We start from the raw sequence: 19,611 nt of genomic DNA, 5'->3' as shown, positions 1-19,611 counted from the left end.
CACGCTGGCACCCACTGCAACCTTCTGCACCCTTGCTTCAGAATATAAAGCTTCCTTGCACAGTAATGAAGATGCCTTACTGTTGGACTTGGGGGAAATTGTGTGGGAAATCAGTCTGACATCAAGGGTAAGAGGTGAGGTTTTGACTATACTGGCAGAAACCAGTTAAATGTGCTCTCTTACAGTTTTTAGAGACTGTTCAGCAATGTGTCATCTCAGTAGCCTCTCTGCACATGCTTCTCTGTATTAATATTTTTCTCAAAATGGGACACTTATAATTGAACCTAATGTTGCAGATGTGACCTGATTAGGTCAGTGCACAATAGTATAGTTAATGCCATTCCTCATAATCAAATCTAATCAAAGTGGTTTCCCGCTTGCACATCACATCTGATTCTCTTTCTCGGTCCTGGCTAATCATGCTCAATTTACATCGATGGCCTCACCCCCTTTCATCTGTTTCCTTCCATACAACTGACGCAAACCCCTCAGAATGCTTCACCGTTCCCTAGTCTTTTCCAAGAATGCGCATTTCTCTTTTCCCAGTGTTCTCCTCCTCTTCGCTACCCGAAGAAATGTTCCTTGTCCTCCAAGCATTTTCCTTTTGTCTAGGTTACATGAGACGTCCTCATCAGTCCTTTCTCAATCATGGCAGGTGTCACCTTTTATTGTCATTGTCTTGGACATCTCTGTCACCTGCAGCACGTTTCAAACACAGAGGGCAGAAAGCACGTATTACTCACCTGTCCCACCAGCTTTCATCCTCTGTCCAGAACATGCAGGTGTTCAAAATGTTTTCACTCAGTTAATGATTGTGGCATTAAGTTACAGTAACTTTTTAATTACAACTGCTTTGTTTTTCTTACACTACAAAATATCGGAAGATTTATTTGACTTATTTTTAGGAAATTAAATTGTCAGATTTTTTATTCAATTAATTATTGAAATACCCAGTTTGAAGTTTGCTCCTGCATCAGCTCATTCAGTCAGGAGTGGCTGATGGTTTGTATTTTCCTACTTCAATTTTTTTTCTTGGGTTCTTTTTTTTTTAATCCTCACCCGAGGACCCCCCCCCCCCACCTTGGGTTCTAATCATCTGCTACTTGTACTATAATCACTTTATCTTTTTGAATAACAGTAAGTGGTTGCTGAAGTCATCACAGCTAGTTACTGGTAGAGCTGGTATCAAAACCCAAGTCATCCTACCTTTGCTTGTTCATGATTCCACTTTCTACTATTACTTCTTTCATATAATGCTTTCAGCTTCTTTTGATTTATTATTGAATCTTTCCTTAGTGGCAAGATGTTTTGTGTTAACAGCATAGGACTGGGACCTAAACTGCCTAGATTGAAAATGCTTGCTTTGCATCTTCCTAGTTTGGTGACGTTGGGAAGGTAATTCAAGCTTCTGGAGTCTGTTTCCTTATCTACAAAATGGGTATAACAATAGCACCTACAGCATAAATGACCATGCAGATTAAGGGATTTAATATAGATAAGGCACTTTGATCACTATATATGCAATCACTACATCTGTTTGTTATTATGCTAGTCAACCACTACTCTATGGTCTTGCCCCTGTCGCTATACTGTCTGGCTCCCCACTATAGCTTCGGTCATCAAATCCCAAACTATTGGCCAGTATCTTTGATATTTTCCTTGATATTTTTAAATAAATTTTTTATGTTGGAATAATTTCAGACTGCCAGAAAAATGGCAAAAATAGCATAGGGAGTTACTCTTTACCCTTCACCGAGCTTCCTCTAATGGTAACAACTTACTAACCATCATCCATTTGTCAAAACAATAAAATGAACATGGACACAATATCGTTCGCTAAATTACAAATGTCACCAGATTTTCCACTGATGTCCCTTTTCTGTTCCAGGATCCAGTCCAGGATACTGCATTGCACTTAGTATTCTCTCTCTCTCTCTCTTTTAACTCTCCTTTTCGAATGGTCACCCATGATTGGACTTGAGAGTGCTAACATGGGCAATTTTGTCCAGAGCATAAAGGCACCATTACCTCTTTTATGACCACGATGCTGTACTTCAAAGTCATCTAATCACCCCAATCTCCTGTCACAGACAGAGGAGATCATCAGTTGCCCTGTTTGGAAGTCCCACTTTCAGCAGTTAGGCAGCATGTGGGAGCAGACACAGGGTAAGGAACGGAGCTGCCCATCAGAAGGTCTGGGTAATCGTGTGGGATTTGGTCCAGGTAGGTGGCTCACAAGAAAAGAGAGCAAATGTGGAAATCTTCCACTTTGTCCTGACCTGAGACAATATTTTAGAGGGAGACATTTATTCATCTATTCAAATATTTATTAAGTACTTACTACTGTTAGACATTATTCTTGGTGCCAGAATCTATAAAAACTGTTTACTTTTCCCCAAATTAATTTCTTTCAGCAATGTAAATCAGTAAGGACATTTTAACGTTTTTACCTATATCATACTTTATTTAAAATTCTTTGAGGACAATGACTGTATCTTACTTTTTTCATCATTTGATCCCTACTTATTTAACTTCATATACAGTAGTAAGAGCATAAAAATGATATCTTTGCCTTGTGTCAGGAACTGCGTTAAGTCCATTTATGTTATCAAACCAAATACCCAGCTAACCCTCCAAAGTAGGGATTTGTCTTCGCTTTTAGAGGTAAACAAACTGAGACTGAGAGGTGAGTCAAGGAGAGAGTAGGTGGACTTCTTCAGGATCTCAAAACTGCTGGGGGCAGAGCTGGGACCGAACACTGTTCCGGAAACCCACTTCTCAGACTGCCTCGTTCGCTGCAATCAGAATTTGGGGCGACTTTGCAAAGCAGGAAAAGCTGCAGGAGGGTCAGGAGCAGAGACTGACTTTTCAGGTCTAAGTTTGAATGTGCTCATTCATCAGGGGGACGTGAAAAACGAAATGCAGTTTTATGTGGTCGGGAGTGAGACATTATTAAAGACTAAGGAGATCTGAGGAGAGTGTTATAAAATAAAAGTTTAGAGGAAGGAGAGTGGTTTTTCTAAATAAAAACTAAATTGATTGAAAGCCAGTCTATATATTAAGGCTTTTCCATAGCGGTAAGTAATGAAAAACAAAACACAACACAAAACAAAGCCAAGAAACAGAACAGGCTTGGAGACAGGACTTGAGTCAGGTGTGGCCCTGCCCGGTCAGCTGAATCCTGCTTCTGCCTCTGGTCTGGGGCCCTGTCTGCCTCTGCCGCAGACTCTGCAGTGCCCCCTGGAGGTCATGGGCGGACACCGGCAAGCTGCTGCTTACCACCCTGCGCCTGGCCAAAGACTTCGTTTTTGCATCCGGTAATCAAATTGCACAGTTTATGACGCTATAACCTTACTAGGTTGTTCCATTCCTCGGTGTCCCATTAGACCTCCAGGGCGCACTTCCAGCAAGTTCTCTCAGAACAGAGTCGCTGTAGGGTTCACCTGTACATCTATGCCACCTTTGCCCCTGATGAAGGGAGTATCATACCTCCTGTTTTCCTCAAAGTAGTCTAAATTTTCTCTCTCTCTCTCTCTCTCTCTCTCTCTCTCTCTCTACCTCTCCCTACCTCTGTGCCTTTATTATATGACAATAGCTATTTCTAAAGAAATTTAGGGAATAATTATGATAACAACCAATGTCTGTTACCATTTGGCATTTGTGGGGGAGGGGGTTGTGAATGACCCTAGATCTCGAAGAATTCCTCAAGATCAGACTCGAATTTATTCTTCCGAAAAGGTGGATAATCCTGTTTGAGAGTGGCGTGTCAGTAGTGAAATCACTAGATGCCATCTGGTTGGACTGTCCTTCATTTTGTAGACAAAAGGGGTAAATGTTTTCCCTAAGGCACGGAGTTGGCTATGGGCACAGCTGTGACTCAAACTCAGATCACCTTATATCTACACCAGTGTTCTTTCTACCATGACACTCAGAGGGTAAACAAAAAAAATCAAGAAATTCACTTAAGCCCTGGCCGGTTTGGCTCAGTGGTTAGAGCGTCGGCCTGCGGTCCTGAGAGACCGGGGTTCGGTTCCCGCTAAGGTCGCATACCTCGGTTGCAGTTTGTCCCCGGCCCTGGTCGGTTGTGCGGGTGGCAGCCACTCGATGTGTTCCTTTCACATCGATGTTTCTCTCTCTCTCTCTGTTCCTCTCTCTCCCTCCCACTCTACCTGAAAAAAAAAAAAAAAAAAAAAAAGAAATTCACTTAAAATTAGGCTGAAATCCCTACTCCCCCCCCCCCCCCCCCCAATTTGACTGGAACCAAAGTACCTAGTTTGTTAAATCTTTAAAAGAATTTTTAGAGGCCTGTATTGGCTAAACATCAACACTTTGTACTCATCTTAAAAGTGTTTTAGAGTTTGGGCTGGTAGAAATGATTGCAATTTTAAGATCAAGAAGAAATTTCTATAATATTTCTGTGGCCAATTCAACCACTCTGCTGAGAAATCTATTATATCACGGTTATTATTTTCCCTCTGACTATGACACTTCAATTCCATAAAGAAAAGAAAAGAAAAATAAAAGTAGCTATAGCCTCATAGGATAAAAAGGTACCAGGGCAGAAATACCTGTTTCAGGTTCCTACTTAGGAAACTCTGTTGTAACAGAAGATAAATATTGACACAGTGGATGGTAGACCACCACCAATAATGCATTAAGTGCAAACCTATTATGAGGAAGAAAAAGGACAGAGCCTCATCTTGTTACTTATTTTGCACCCGGGGCATTCAGCCCTTTCAGAAGTACATCTGCCATTATGATTTTGTTACAAGCTGTGGTAGTTCTTATTATCAAGAGAAGAAATGGGAAAGGATTGTGTTCTCACTTGCTATGGAGCTTATTATATCACTTGTTCTTATATAAGGCCTGTGGATGTCTATAAAGAGCTGTGCTATCTATAGCTGAATTCTTTTATGCCTAATCACATTTGGGAAGAAAGCAAAGTTTCTGAAATTCTTTCAGCGGGCGAAGACAGGGCGTAGGCACATTTAGACTAGTAAGGTTTGTTTTCTGAGTACTTTGATTCTGTAAAAGGAGGACATGAGACTAGATTGTCTGGCAACTATTTTCCCGTGCCCAAGCCACGAGATTTACAACACACACATTGCTATTTCCTCTCTTCTCGGTGATGAAATGGATAGATTTTCAAAATTTATGAGGTAAAGAAGGAACTACATATACATACATATTTTCTTTCTCTTTCTCCATGTCTCTCTTTTACACACACACACACACACACACACACACACACACACCCCATATATTTGCCCATATACAGCCATAGGCAGAGTTGAGAATAAAATATCTGACTCTAAAATCTATGACTTACGTTATACTGGAGGATCAGGAGAAGGGTATGGGAAATAGCTAGGAACAATAAGAGTCTAAGTCACATAATCTTTATTCTCAACTCTGCATTGAGTTGTTCTTTCATGGCAAATACAGTACCATCTACCTTCTCTCTGTGTCTGTCTTTCTCTCTCTCCTCTATTTACTTCTTTCCAAAGGCATTTTAGATAGATGAACACGCAAGATGAATTCCATTTGTATTCCCTATCTTTGTCCTTTGTTCTCATAAAAGTAGATTTCAGAGAAGTAACACCATCAAGTAGAAAGGACAGAGATTAGGGTTTATTAGTTTCTTGTTTTGTAATTTGATAATGATAAGAGGCCTCATAGGATTATTATGAAGATTCAGTTATGTAGCCCACATGAAACATTTAGTACAGAAAGACTGGGATATACTATAAGAAAAAGGGTAATCTTCCTCCCCCAATGCTGATGGAATATAGAATGGGGAGCCCTGAGGGGTGGGGAAAAGGATGCGATTGCTTAACTTAGGTAGTTGGAATGTCAGTTTTCCTTTCCATTAGGTCTTGGCTTTACCAGAGAGGAGATTCTTTGAAAGGAGATGAAGGTGTCCAGCCTGTGCAGGGTCTTGCTATGAGCCACCTGAACTCACCTGTCACCTAGTGTAGCTATGATTATAGGGCTCTGTGTCAGCCAATGCAAACCCAAGTGGCATCACCGACTCGCTTTTCAAACATCATTCACTGTCTCTCTGTTAATAACAAATTTTGGTTACTACCAAGTCCCAACTGGCATTAAAAAGCTTCAGAAAAATTGTGAGCTTAAGTAGTGCTTTTGGAGATTCAGATACCACCAGATATATTCATTCCTACATTTCTTCCTACACTGATTTACTCATCCCTTTATTCATCCCCAATTTATTGAGTATTACAGTGAACCATTACAGTGGTAGAAATATAACAAATAATAATAACGGCAACTGACATTCACTGTGTGCCTCCCATGGCAGGCATTATCTTAAGCACTTTATATTTGCTGATCACTTAGTCCTCACAGAAAGTCTGTGGACGACATACCGTCTTCACCATCCCAGTTTAGAAGTGAAGACACTGGGGTCACATTACTTATTAGTAATGGGGTGGGGCTGGAGGATGAAAAAGACACTAACTCTGTCCCCACAAAGAGTTCATATCAGCAGAGAAGATAAGCAGAATAATGAAGTAAAATAAAATAAAGAATTGGAAAATGAACTCTATAATAGCGCTTATCATCACACTACACTACCATTCCTTCCACAGGAGTGATGACCTCAGACTGAAGACTTTAACACGAGGCATCCCATTTGAGTTACGCCTTGAAGGATGATTTTCACAAAATCATCTGGTAGACCAAGCAGAGAGGAACATTCAGACTGAAGTGTTAGCACGACAGTCATGGGTACGTAAGAGGCGGTGGCAGAAACAGGAAACTGCTAGTTCAGAACAGTTCAAGTGTAAGGAGAGACTGAAGCTAGGGAAGTCATTATGCAGACCTTTAAGGGTTGTAAATGTTGTAGAAGTCAGGACTTGGGGAGGGGGGTGGGTTATAAACCGAGAAGTGACATGATGCAACGTAAAATGGATCAGAAAGAAAGAGGCGGAGAATAGAGGAGTCTCTTGGTGGGGCCTCGCATGGATTTTGGGAAGAGATAACTAGGAACAGATTGGTGGATTTTGAATTCAGAATAGATAGAAGGGCACACAGTTAGGTAATATTTGAAAGTTAAAATCTCCCGGACATGGTTAGTGTGGGGGGAGAGATTGAAGCGGAATTGCAGAGAGAAGTAGAGTGAAAAGACTAAAAGGAAAGAGTTCTGGTTGTGTTTGAAATTGGAGTCCACATTTTGAGGCTCAGCTGCACCTCTGCCTCTGTGGCCTGGTTACATAAATCCACTTTGCATTCTAAGCTAGTTCAAATTGTTTTTGTTTTTTTGTTGTATTTTTGTTGTTGTTTGGCATTTGCAGCAAAAATATTTTCGGCGAATATATCCAGGAAGCACAAACATTTAAGTTTTAGGGAGCAGAAGAGACAATCCAATATGAGAGCTGATGTCCTGGATGTGGATCACTGGAGCTGCATGTTCAGCCGAACAGATCGTTCCAGTTTCAAAGCACGAAAACATCATGCCCTCATGCAGCTCTCGGTATTGGATTTTGATTCTTAATCAAAGCTTGTTCCGCAGTATAGAAGAGATACAAAGAACAGAGAGGTTCCAGAAGAGTTTCTCTCCAATTCTCTACTAGAAATTGAGGTGCTGTGATTTGATGCTGTAATGAACTAGGTTAAAAAGTGGGCGAGATTTTTGAAATATTGAAGGAATTGAAGGCATTTAGCCCAGCGAAAGGAAAGCTAGCGCACAAAATTGCTGTCTTGAATTATTTGAAATGCTCTGAAATGGAGCTCCATGACAAATGTTTCTTTCTCTCTACCGAGAGAGAGGAAGAGCAAGAGGAAATGGATTCGAGTTGAAGCCGGATCTATTTGGGTGAATTATATTAGAGCGCTTCCTGACCTTGAAGGCTATTTGGCATAGGAATACATTGCTAAGCCGGGTCAAGGAGCCCCTTTCTCCAGAGAGAGCATCGTAAGGATGAAGGGGATTTGGGAAGTCATTCAGGCAGATGAAAACTGATCTTTTTAAAGACCAAGCCCCCTGAGGAAGAAATGCCAGGCCTCCATACCCGTGCCTGACAACCTTCACTCTTGGCTATGCCTAACTTGACACTGCAGCTTTAAACCATTTCCTGTGTTCTCTTCCCAGGTGAAGTAGGGAACAGCTAGTCCCGATCTTTAAAACTGTTGGCTACACTAAAGGTCAACATTAAATCACCATTCACATTCTTTTTGCAAACGAAATAATCCCCTTTCTATCGTTTTTGCTCAGAAAGTTTACTTGCTAATCCTTGTGTGTGTGTGTGTGTGTGTGTGTGTGTGTGTGTGTGTGGTTGTCTTGGGAAAAGTCTCTAAGATTTCATATCTGTCTGTAGTTTGGAGCCCCAAACTGGACACAATAATCTTGTAAGAATTGTAAATGTTGAATAGAGTAGGCCGGTTGCTTCTGAGTTGTTATGTCTACTTTTGTTCATGTGATTCAATGCAGTACATTTTTTTATTTTTCTACAGCAGTGATGTCTGGCACTGTTTGTACTTACGTTGAGCTTGCTACATTTGTTTTGTGCTTTCATTTAATTTGTAATTGCTGGCGTATAGCAAAGTGTTCAATAACTGGGTGTGTTGAATGAATGAATCAGTGTTCCAATGAATACATTTTAGGTAGCTATTTGTTGGTTATTGAGTCAATCCAATTAGATGACATGATATATAGTTCTTCATAAGCTGAATGCACTATTTTCTTTCATTGAAAAATCTGTATGCATGTAATTTGAATCTATGCCTTCAATGTTCTAACTAGTAGTTCACTAATACTTTTGAAATTATTTGTTTTTGCAACATGCTCATCCAAGGGCCACATTTCTAGTGGGTTTATTGTAGGTTATAAAACATTATAAATACTAATGGCCAAAAAGAAAAATACAATTTTATAGAACAATATAAAATAAAAGTAATTTTTTCCTTATTCTCAGCGCCAGTTATTGCCCAGAAGCAGCAGCTACAGTCAAGAGTTACAAAGATGAGCCCTGGCTGGTTTGGCTCAGTGGTTAGAGTGTCAGCCTGCGGTCCAGAGAGACCGGGGTTCGGTTCCCACTAAGGGCATGTACCTCGGTTGCAGTTTGTACCCGGCCCTGGTGGGTCCTATAGGAGGCAGCCACTCGATGTGTCCCTTTCACTTTGATGTTTCTCTCTCTCTCTCTTCCTCTCTTTCCTTCCCACTCTATATGAACAAAAAAATGAGAAAATGTCCTCGGGCGAGGATAAAAATAAAAAAGGAGTTACAAAGATGGTATCACAGCACCTGTATGTGTTCTTTTTTTCCCACTTCTCCTCACTGTGTCTGGTGCCTTAAAGTACATGGAGAATCTGACTGCTTCTAGTCCTCTTGTGCCATCATCCTGTCCCATGCCGCCATCATCTCTTGTGAATTATTGCAGTCACCTTCTAATGTGTCTGTTGCTTCCACTTTCACCCCGTTTCTCACAGCAGACAGAACGATCTTTGGAAAACATAAGACAGACCCTGTCTTCCTCCTGCTTTTGGCCCATCTCACTTTGGATTAAAGCTGAATTCTTAGAGTAAGTAGTCCATGAGGTTCACCGAGCAAGGATCTCTGCTACTTCCATGGCAATATCTAAATATGATGACCGTGGTCCCCCACGCTCACTCAGCCAGCCCAGTCTCCTGGTTATCCTGAGACAGGCAGGCAAAATTCCCTCATACCTGTGCTCTGCTGTCTCACTTGCCCAGAATGCTCTTCACTCAGCTGGCCACAGAGCTAAATTTCTCATTGCCTTCACATCCCCGCTCACATGTCCCCTTATCAGAGAGGAACTGACTGATAGCACCTTAAGCCTGTGTAGACATGCATCCTGCCTAACCAGCTTCTAGGTTTTCTCCATTCTGGCACATCCATGTAGAGGGTGCATTTCCTTTCCACCTTGGATTTCGGTGAGGCCACATGACTTACTTTGGTCACAAAATGTAAACGAGGGCGACCCATGGAAGCACTGAGGAAGCTGTGCGTGGTCCTCCATTGTCCCTCTTTCCTGCCTTGACAACCTCCTGGAGACCCCCATTAGCATGGATCCCTGAGTGACAACTACATTGAGCTACACCTCTCCAAATGGAAATCACTGGACTGTGGTGTAAGCAAGAAGTTATCTGTATTACTGATTGTGGGGTTTGATACCACCATACCCCTAACTTACCGTGGCTTGAACACTGCCAACTTTCTCCCCATTTTCCTTAAGCTCTTCGTGACTCTCCAAAGCATTAATACCATCTGATGTATCTGATTATTTGTCAATTGTCTATATAGCCCTCCTAGAAGACAGGGACTTTGTATTGTTCACTATATCCCAGTACTTAGAAAACTTACCTGGAATATAGTAGGTGCTCAATAATTATTTGATGAATTAATATTTAATATAATATGATGATTATTCTGTATCAGTATGTATAATCACTTCCTTATTTAATTTTTAATTATATAAATGTGTCATAGACAGTGCTGATGTATACAGATTATTATGATATTAAGTCATTTTTATTTTTTGTTTTTCTATTAAAATATGTTACAGTGAAAATTTTCAGTCTATTTTTTTTCACTATTTTTCAAAGTTTTATTTTTAGTATAAATCCTAAAAGCAAATATTCAGGATCAAGTATAAGTCATTTTTAATTTAAAATTCATTTTTGTGTGTGTGTGTGTTTTGCCAAATTGCCCTGTAAAGAGACTGTGGCAAACCAGAAATAAGAGTATATGATAGTACAAATCAAAGGTATGAGAACAAGTAGCTCAGAGGAAGAAACTTCTATGATGTGTAGTTAGTCAAGGGCACTTGATATTGGAAGTTGGGACTGCACTGGAAAATCAGAGGAAAATTCTCTGTGTGTGTGTAGGCATTGATCCTATGAATAACCCTGACAATGTAGCCATTCTCTCTCTCATTAAAAATATGTGTAGAATCTTTTTTAGTGTGTAATTAGGATCAGTATTTGTCAACTGTTGCTCTTTCAACCATGATTTGCATGGATGCCGATGAGACCAGGATAAAGGTCATGCTGAGACAGACCGAGTCTCTCTGTCATTCAGAAAGTAGGTTATTACCCTTGTTGCATAAAATTCCGCAATGTATATTCTGCGTGTCCCTTCTAATTTAGAACATTGAACTGTTTTACTCATTCTGAGAAAGAAGAACACCCCAATAAGTAACACAGCAAACAGTTAAGTGATTTGCCTAAACCCACACAGGAAATCACCAGTACACAGGAATGGAGTCAAAAGTTCCTGATTCTCTTTCCTTTGCTGATGCCACTAAATAATTTGTCAAAACACTTCAAAGTCTTTCTTTCAGAGTAAACGGAACACTTTCATGACAATCTGCGCTTCTATCATTTGCCTTCTGAAGGAAGAATATTTTCTAAAGTGTTGCTAGAAGACAAATACTGCAATTTTATGTTGCCATTGCTACCCTTGGCCAGTGCCAGCTCCTTCCCTGTCTGTTTCTGTCCTTTGTATTTCCTGTCTTACCTTTAGGGCGGGGCAGGGAAGGAGCCATTCCAAAGGAGGGACCTGGTGTCTGTCTTGGACAGTGCTGCTCACCTGTTCCAGGACCAGGACGTAGGAGGCACTTTAAAAATCGTTATTTAATAAATGAGTGAGTAAAAGAAAAAAGATTCATTTAGCCCGGCCGGTGTGGCTCAGTGATTGAGCGTCGACCCAAGCACCAAGAGGTCACTGGTTCAATTCCTGGTCAGGGCACATGCCCAAGTTGTGGGCCCGATCCCCAGTGGGGGACATGCAGGAGGCGGCCAATCAATGGTCTCTCTCATCAGTGTTTTTATCTCTCTCTCTCCCTCTCCCTTCCTCTCTCTCTAAAATCAATAAAGGAAACAAAAATACAAAGATTCATTTAAAAATAATGCTAGGAGGAGGGGGACATGGAGATTGACTGCTTAATGAGTACAAGATCTCCCTTTGGGCTGATGCAGATGTTCTGGCCCCAGACGGTGATGTTTGCACAACACTGTGAATAATGTCTCTGAATGGTGTACTTTAATTTTAAGTTATGTGTCTTTTACCGCACTAAAAGAATATTTCAAAGTGCCTTGCTCGTTACCTCTTAGCTGAGAAGTATAATTTTATCCACTAATAGGTATCTTTACCGAGTATCAGTTATTACTTCAGGTGAAATTGCCAATGAAGACATTTGTGAAATAAATCAAAATGCACATCTTATTCCCAGTTAGAAGGCCTTGCAAATACTTCGCCGTGGACCAGAACTGTGTGTAAATGGGCTCATTCAACATGCACCCTCTCGTGTAAGGCCTCTTTCACTCAGCATGTTTCTGTGATTCCGTTTATCCAGTCATATTTTCAGGACTAAAATGAAACTAACAAAAGCCCCCCTTTAATGAAGTCCTCCACTGCGTACAGACATGGCGTTGCTTTCCATCTGTTGCCTCCGAGAAACACCAGTAATAAAATCGAGGCCTCATCGAGGGATTTATAGAATTTTCTCAAGAGCACGCGGAGAACGTGTGCTGGGGAATAGTCCGTGAATCATCCCGACACCGACACCTGCTCTGCTCAGCCCCGTTGTGCTCTGCGCTCTGCGCTCTGCGGCACTGCATACGGGAGCTTGTTCCGAGGTCAAAGTCACGGAGTCAAGGTCAGTGAGACCCCCTGCTTTCGATCAGGCCTAGGATGGAGCAAAACCAGACGCAGGCAGATCTTCCCTCATCCTTGGCGACATTTAAAGACCACGCATCTGCTTCCAGTGATGGGCACCGAATTGTCTGCCTGGATACTTTATCTTTTCTTACCGAGATCGCGAAGCATCATGTCCTTTAAAGGCAACAGGATGCATTTAACAAAACACTGCAGTCCCTTGTTTTCTAGATGAAATGACCATCACAGGCAGAACTGACCAAATGGAATTCTATGGCTAAGCCATTGTAGTTCAAGTTTCAAGGGCTTCAAGTTTACTTGAAATGACCTGATGCAAACATATGATTCAGATCTTGAAGTAAGAACTGCAGAAGCTCCGCCAGGCTCCGTTATTTACTCTTGAAAGTTCCATTATTTCCAGACATCCCAAAGGCAGGGGCTGCCAAGAACTGGAGGAACAGAAGGCCCTATCGAGAGGTGTCCTGCCAGGGAGATGACAAGACAGATATAATTTCAACACCATCCTAATTTGCTTTGCTGACCAGAAGGGGAAGAGTCCAGTTTTCTCCATCAACAGAATCCTCCACAACTGAGAACTCTATTTTAATTCCTGTCAGCTGAATTCCCCTCCTACTGTCCATACATGCCTGCGTTTTCCAGGTGCAAAACACTAGTTACATTTCGAAAATGTTTTGAATAGATTGGGGGTGAAGTAAGCAAGTATGAAAAACCGCAAGGCAGGGTCTTTGGGAATAATGTGGATTTTGTTGTTGTTGTTGTTTTATCTGTATGGAACTCATTTAGAAATTTATTTTAAAAATCAAATTAATGTAATTAGAGAATTTGAAAAAACGTTTAAATGTAATCTCAAGCTCTACGCTGGATATCAAACTGACTTCTTAAAGAATGTAAGAAATCTCTTCCTGGACAGACTTAAAACTAGATGGAATTTTCATGTGGACGAAGGATGATATGGCTGACGGTAGGATGTGAGATTAGAGGATATGAATATTAAATCTAGTAAATGATATTTTAAAATACCTTTAAAGAAAACAATTAATTTAATTATCCACTCAGTAATAAATCACAAAATATTTTATAACACATTTTCTGAAATAATGTAATTCTCAAACCGTAGAATTGCTTGACAATCTTTAAAAAGTGTTTCTTCTTTTCAGTTTAGATTTTAAACTATAACATAGGTTCATCTATTGACTTCTGCTAAATTTAGAGGAAGGGTTTAATTTAAATAATATCAATACCAGAATTCTATCTTTTAAATTTAAAATGACTACTTGGTTTTGCATTTTGTTCTTTCATCAGCAATTTTTCCTTGCAGGTATAATTTTTTAATAATACACTAGAGCCCTGGCTGGTTTGGCTCAGCAGTTAGAGCCTTGGCCTTCAGACTAGGGAGTTGAGGGTTCAATTCCCGGTCAAAGGCATGTACTTTGGTTGCAGGTTCGATCCCTGGCACTGATCAGGGTCACGCAGGAGTTAGCCAGTCGATGTGTCTCTCTTACATTAATGTTTCTCTCTTTCTCCCTCCCTCCCTGTCTGAAAAATCAATAGAAAAATATCCTCAGGTAAGGATTAAAACAAATAAAAAATGCACTAAACAGTAAACTGTACACTTGATTTTTATTTATTCCTCCATTTATTCACTTACTCAGTGAATATCTGATGAATGCCTTCCATGGGTCAGTTTTTCAAGACAAAACAGCTGCTGGACTCCTGGAGATTTCAATTGAGCAGGAAGTTGTTTATTATTATTATTATTATATGTTTTTATTGATTTTTAGAGAGAGAGGAAGGGAGAGATAAAAACATCGATGTGAGAGAGAAACATTGACCGGCTGTCTCCTGCACGCCCCCTCCTGGGGATCAAGCCCACACCCCAGGCATGTGCCCTGACCAGGAATCAAACCGAAACCTCTCTGAGCCACACAGGCTGGGCAGAAGTTTTTTATTGTTATTTGAAGATACACAGTAACTGGTTGTACTTCAGAAAACAATATTTGAAAATTCTGCAAGAACCTAAGTACTTTAAAAAAAAAGCCAACCGAAGTATGTATCAGCTGAGTCAAAGGGCAGACAGATTTTGAGCCCCTTCTAACCAGGAAGATGAGAGTTAGAGATACAGTGCCTGCAGGGTTTTTGGTTTTTCCCAAGTGTTCATTATTTGACAGAATATTGATCAAGGACTGTGCATTAACACTGAAAATCAGCTACTGGAAAATTAGTTTTTTCTTAGTTTCTTCAAATGTTTTTCTTCCCTATTCTCACCTCTTAAATAAAACTTCCCTGCCCATTAGTCTGCTTGGGCCACAACATAATAAACCGAGTGGTTTAAACCACAGAAATTTGCATTCTCGGTCCTGGAGGGGGACCGCTGAGTCGAAGGTGCCGGGGCTGGTGCCTAGTGCGGCCTCCTTGCCTGGCTTGCATAGAGCAGTCAACTTCCTGGGTCCTCCCGTGGCCTTTCCTCGGTGCGTGGGTGCGTGGGTGCGTGGGGAGAGGGCGAGCTCACCGATGTCTTCTCTTTCTACAATAAAACTGCAGGCCAAAATGGCTTCACTGGTGAATAATTCTAAGCAAATATGAAAGAAATAACACCAATTCTAAACTGAATCCCTCAAAATATGGAGCTAGAGAAGCAACATTTCTCAACTCACTCATTGAGGCCAGCATTATACTGATACCCAAAGCAGGAAAAGCCTTACAATGAATCAAGAATCTACAAAAGCTACAGATCAAAATCCTTTCAAAAGACTAGCAAATCAAGTGGCATATATTAAAGCTTGAACCAAGCAGCAGAGTACTTTATAATATTAAAAAGTGAAAAGATATATTGACTAAGTATAGTTTATCCTAGAATTAACTGCTTATTTTAACATTCAAAAATCAGTGTTGTCATATAAGTTTTTAAATACATTTCTATTTAAATGGTAGCATTGAAACTGCTTAACAAAACTAAAAACCTACTCGTGATGTAAAATCTCAGTGAACTAGAAACAGGCAGGAACTCCCTCTTCCAGATACATGGTAACCATAATTGATCATTAACTCCCAATACTCCTTCTCCTGTTTTACATGCATACACTATTTTATACTCAGTGCTTTTTAAATTCATACACTATTTTATACTCAGTGCTTTTTAAATTCCATTTACTTCTCATGGTTTGATTACCTCTATCCCCAAGTAAATCCATGAATATTTTTCAACAAGAGATTTTGATTGAAAAATTCCATCTGTGTTGGGAATTGCCTTGTATTTACTCTCAATTTTAAATTACAGAATGGTTTAAAGAGTTATGGAACTTTCAGTTCAAAATGAATTTATCTTAATACATGGAAGATATTGTTCCTGTGGTGAATTCTGTTTTAGTCGATAGACATATGTTTTATTGCTTTTAAGATTTTTTTTTTTTAGTTTTGCGTTTCATCATGCTATATATCTAATTGTAGGATTGTTTTCATTTAACACCTTTGAAACTTGTTCTTTTTGATGTTGATGGTTCAAGTCTTTTATAATATCTGGAGAGTCTTTAGCCATATCTTGTATTTTAGTGCCTTATTCCCTTCTTTATTCTCTCTGTTGGGTGTATGTTGAGTCTTCTCATTTTATCATGTATATATATTTAACTCCTTTTTCATATGTGCTGTGTCATTTTTCCTTGCTGCATATGTGTGTTTTTCTCATTCAATTTACTTAATCCGTTTTAGATGTGTCACGTTTGTAGTTTCATATAGCCACTTGTTTTACCTTTTAATATTTATTTTCAGTATTTCAACTTCTATTCTGTATATTTTTTCAAATTTGCATATTGTCTTTCTACAGATTTTTCTTTAGTAATTTAAGTAAATGTGTTTTTCCTTTCATATTATTCTATAGCTTCAAACTGTTAAAGTTATAGATCTGCTGTTTTGTATGCTAATTTTCAGTATTGGTGGATGTATTTTACAATTTTTGACTGTGAACTCATCTTGCATTGGATTGAGAGAGAGAGACAGAGAGAGAGAGAGTCAGAATCAGAGACAGAGAGAAGGAGAGACAAAATGTATCCTGTGTTCTGTGTTGTGTGAACTTTCTTCCAGTTTTGTTTGTTATGGGCTTTTACCAGAACCCTGCTACAAAAAGGTCTTTCTTAAATTTTAAGCATGTGGTTCCCCCATGATGGAAAGATTGTAGCTAAAACTGAGGGTGACATGGGTCAAGAAAATGTGTTTTTTAATTTTCTGGAGATATATTTTTTCTGTTGAGAGCAGAGGCAAAGAAAGACTCTGTCTTGATTTCCTGTGCGGTGAATAGAATTTTTTTTCAGTCTGTCCTCCAGGGTCTTGGCTTTGGTTGTGTGTGTGCACGTATGCATATGTATTAGTATATAGCTCTAACTTTCCATTCCAATTTGTCAATATATATGGCCCCAGGACCTTGTCACTTACATTCAAGTGAACATGAAGGCACTGAAGCTACCAGCATTGACAGTTCCCCAGAGCAACCCAGTGCCTAGAACTCAGGTCTTCTGTTATTTTTTCTTGGGTCACATCACTCACTCTCATGTGAACTTATTCTAAATACTAAATGCTATTAGATGTGCAATTAAAATGATATTTGCTATATTTTATTTAAGAATTCTGGATATTTGTAGTGGAAGGGATTATTGAGATATCTGGACTATCATATTGGCATTTCCAACTGGTCTGTTTGACCCAGCTAATTGATAGTTATCATTGACCAGAAATATCTGCGTAGCAACTGTACTTCCTAGTATGGGAACTACTATGTTATGGGAAGGTTTGCTCTTCAAATTAGTTGTTCTTCAAGCACATAGAACCCAGAATCTGATCTTTAATTTCACCGTCTTTTCTAGAAAAGTTTTGGATTTCATCAGGAGCTTTCAGTGCCTGAATTAATTTGGATAGATGGCTTTTCTCTGTTAGCTCAGTAATATGGAGGTTTATATACATGACTTTTGGTTGTAGAACAGCCTTGTATACTTGAAATTAATCACATATGGTTGTGGTATATCATATTTTTCTGCATTATTTTATTTTATTTGCTAATTTTTTGAGGATTTTTTAACTTACCTTTGTGAGAGATAGTGGTTTGTATATTTTATTATCTTATAATGTCTTTATCTTTTTTTTTTTAGGTATTAGGTTAATGATGGCTTCATAGAATGCCTTAGAAACTATTCAGTCCTATTTTCTTTTTCTGAGGAGAATTGGTATTATTATTTTTTCCTTCATTGTTAGAATTCACAAGTAAAACAGTCTGGGTGTTGTACTCGGTTTTCTGGAAGGTTATTAATTATTGATTCACTTTCTTTAATAGACATGGGGTATTCAGGTAATCTATTTCTCCTTGTATGAGTTTGGTGGTGTGTCTCTTAACAAATAGATACATTTCACCTGGTTGTTAAGTTTCTGTACACAATGTTGTTTATAGTATTCTTTTATATATATATTTTATCCTCATCCCAGGATATTTTTCCATTTTTTGTACAGATAGAGTGGGAGGGAGAGAGAGGAAGGGAGAGAGAGAGAGAAACATCGACGTGAAGGGACACATCGAGTGGCTGCCACCCGCATGACCAACCAGGGCCGGGGACAAACTGCAACCGAAGTACGTGCCCTTAGCGGGAACCGAACCCGGGTCTCTCCGGACCGCAGGCCGATGCTCTAACCGCTGAGCCAAACTGGCCAGGGCTCTTTTATATTTTTTTTAAAAATATTTGTTCTTTATTGATTTGAGAGAGAGAGGAAAGGAGAGGGTGAGAGATATAGAAACACTGATGAGAGAGAACATCGACTGGCTGCCTCCTGCATACCCCCCACTGGGGATCAGGCCCACAACCTGGGCATGTGCCCTGAATGGGAATCGAACCAGCAACCTCTTGGTGCATGGGTCGATGCTCAACCATTGAGCCACATGGCCTGGCTATAGTATCCTTTTAACATTTGAATGTTCATTATATCAGTATTATGGCATCTCTTTTATTTTTGATATTAGTAATTTATGTATTTTCTTTATTAGTTAACCCATCTAGAGGTTTTTTCCAACTATTTATCTTTCAAAGAATGAGCTTTAGATATAGTTGATTTTTTTAAATTATCTTTTCTCAGTTTTATTGATTTCTTCTCCAAGTTTTATTATTTATTTTCTTCTACTTCTGCTTAAGTTGCTCTTTTTCCCCCCCTAGTATCCTGAAGTATAAGTTTAGGTTATTAATTTCATATCTTTCAATTTTCTAATATATAAATGTATTACTATGCTATAAATTTCCCTCTAAGTATTGTTTATGCTACCTTTCACAATTTTATGTTGTAAATTGTGTTGTCATTTTCAATTAGTTCAAAATATTTTTAAATTTCTGTTGAGTCATCTTTTTTGACACTTGGCTTATTTATTACTGTATTGTTCAATTTTCAAATGTTCTGGAATTTCTGTCTATTGATTTCTAGTTTAACCTGAGAACTTACTCTATGATTTCTATACATTTAAGTTCTTTTTTTGTTTGTTTGTTTTAATGTAACCTAGAAAGTAGTCTATTTTGCTGAATTTTCCATGGGAGTTTGAAAAAATTTTTGTTCTGCTATTATTTTAAAATGAAATATTCTCAGCTTTGCACAGTGGCAGTATTGTAGCCAATGAGGTTTATCCGAGGCACAATTATTGCTAAGAAAAATAAAATAAATAAAATGAAATATTTTCTATGTTTCAATCAGATCAAGTTAATTGTGCTGCCCAGGTCTTATTCATTGTTACTCTTTTTCTTCCTGCTTGACCTATCAATACTGTCAGAGGGGTTTTGAAGTCTCTACACATATCAGTGGGTTTTTCAGTTTCTCTTCAGTTCTATAAGTTTGACTTAATATATTTTGATATTCTGTAATTGGGTATATGCATATTTAGCATATTTATGTCTCCTTGGAGAATCGATCCCTTTATAATATTTTAATGCCTCTCT

The 19,611-nt window shown here is 39.2% G+C and overlaps 1 non-coding gene across 1 annotated transcript; it reads left to right on the top strand.

Annotated features, from left to right (window-relative positions):
• Window positions 1–19,262: 19,262 nt before the first annotated feature.
• LOC118631942 lies at window positions 19,263–19,396 on the top strand. Its single transcript, XR_004959929.1, has one exon. It is a non-coding gene; the product is annotated as a U4 spliceosomal RNA (small nuclear RNA).
• The last annotated feature ends 215 nt before the right edge of the window (window positions 19,397–19,611 follow it).

This window comes from Molossus molossus, unplaced genomic scaffold (assembly GCF_014108415.1).
Source record: "Molossus molossus isolate mMolMol1 unplaced genomic scaffold, mMolMol1.p scaffold_m16_p_16, whole genome shotgun sequence".
NCBI classification, from domain to species: domain Eukaryota; kingdom Metazoa; phylum Chordata; class Mammalia; order Chiroptera; family Molossidae; genus Molossus; species Molossus molossus.
Note: the sequence above shows the minus strand (reverse complement) of the source record. Positions and strands in the feature narration are given on the sequence as shown.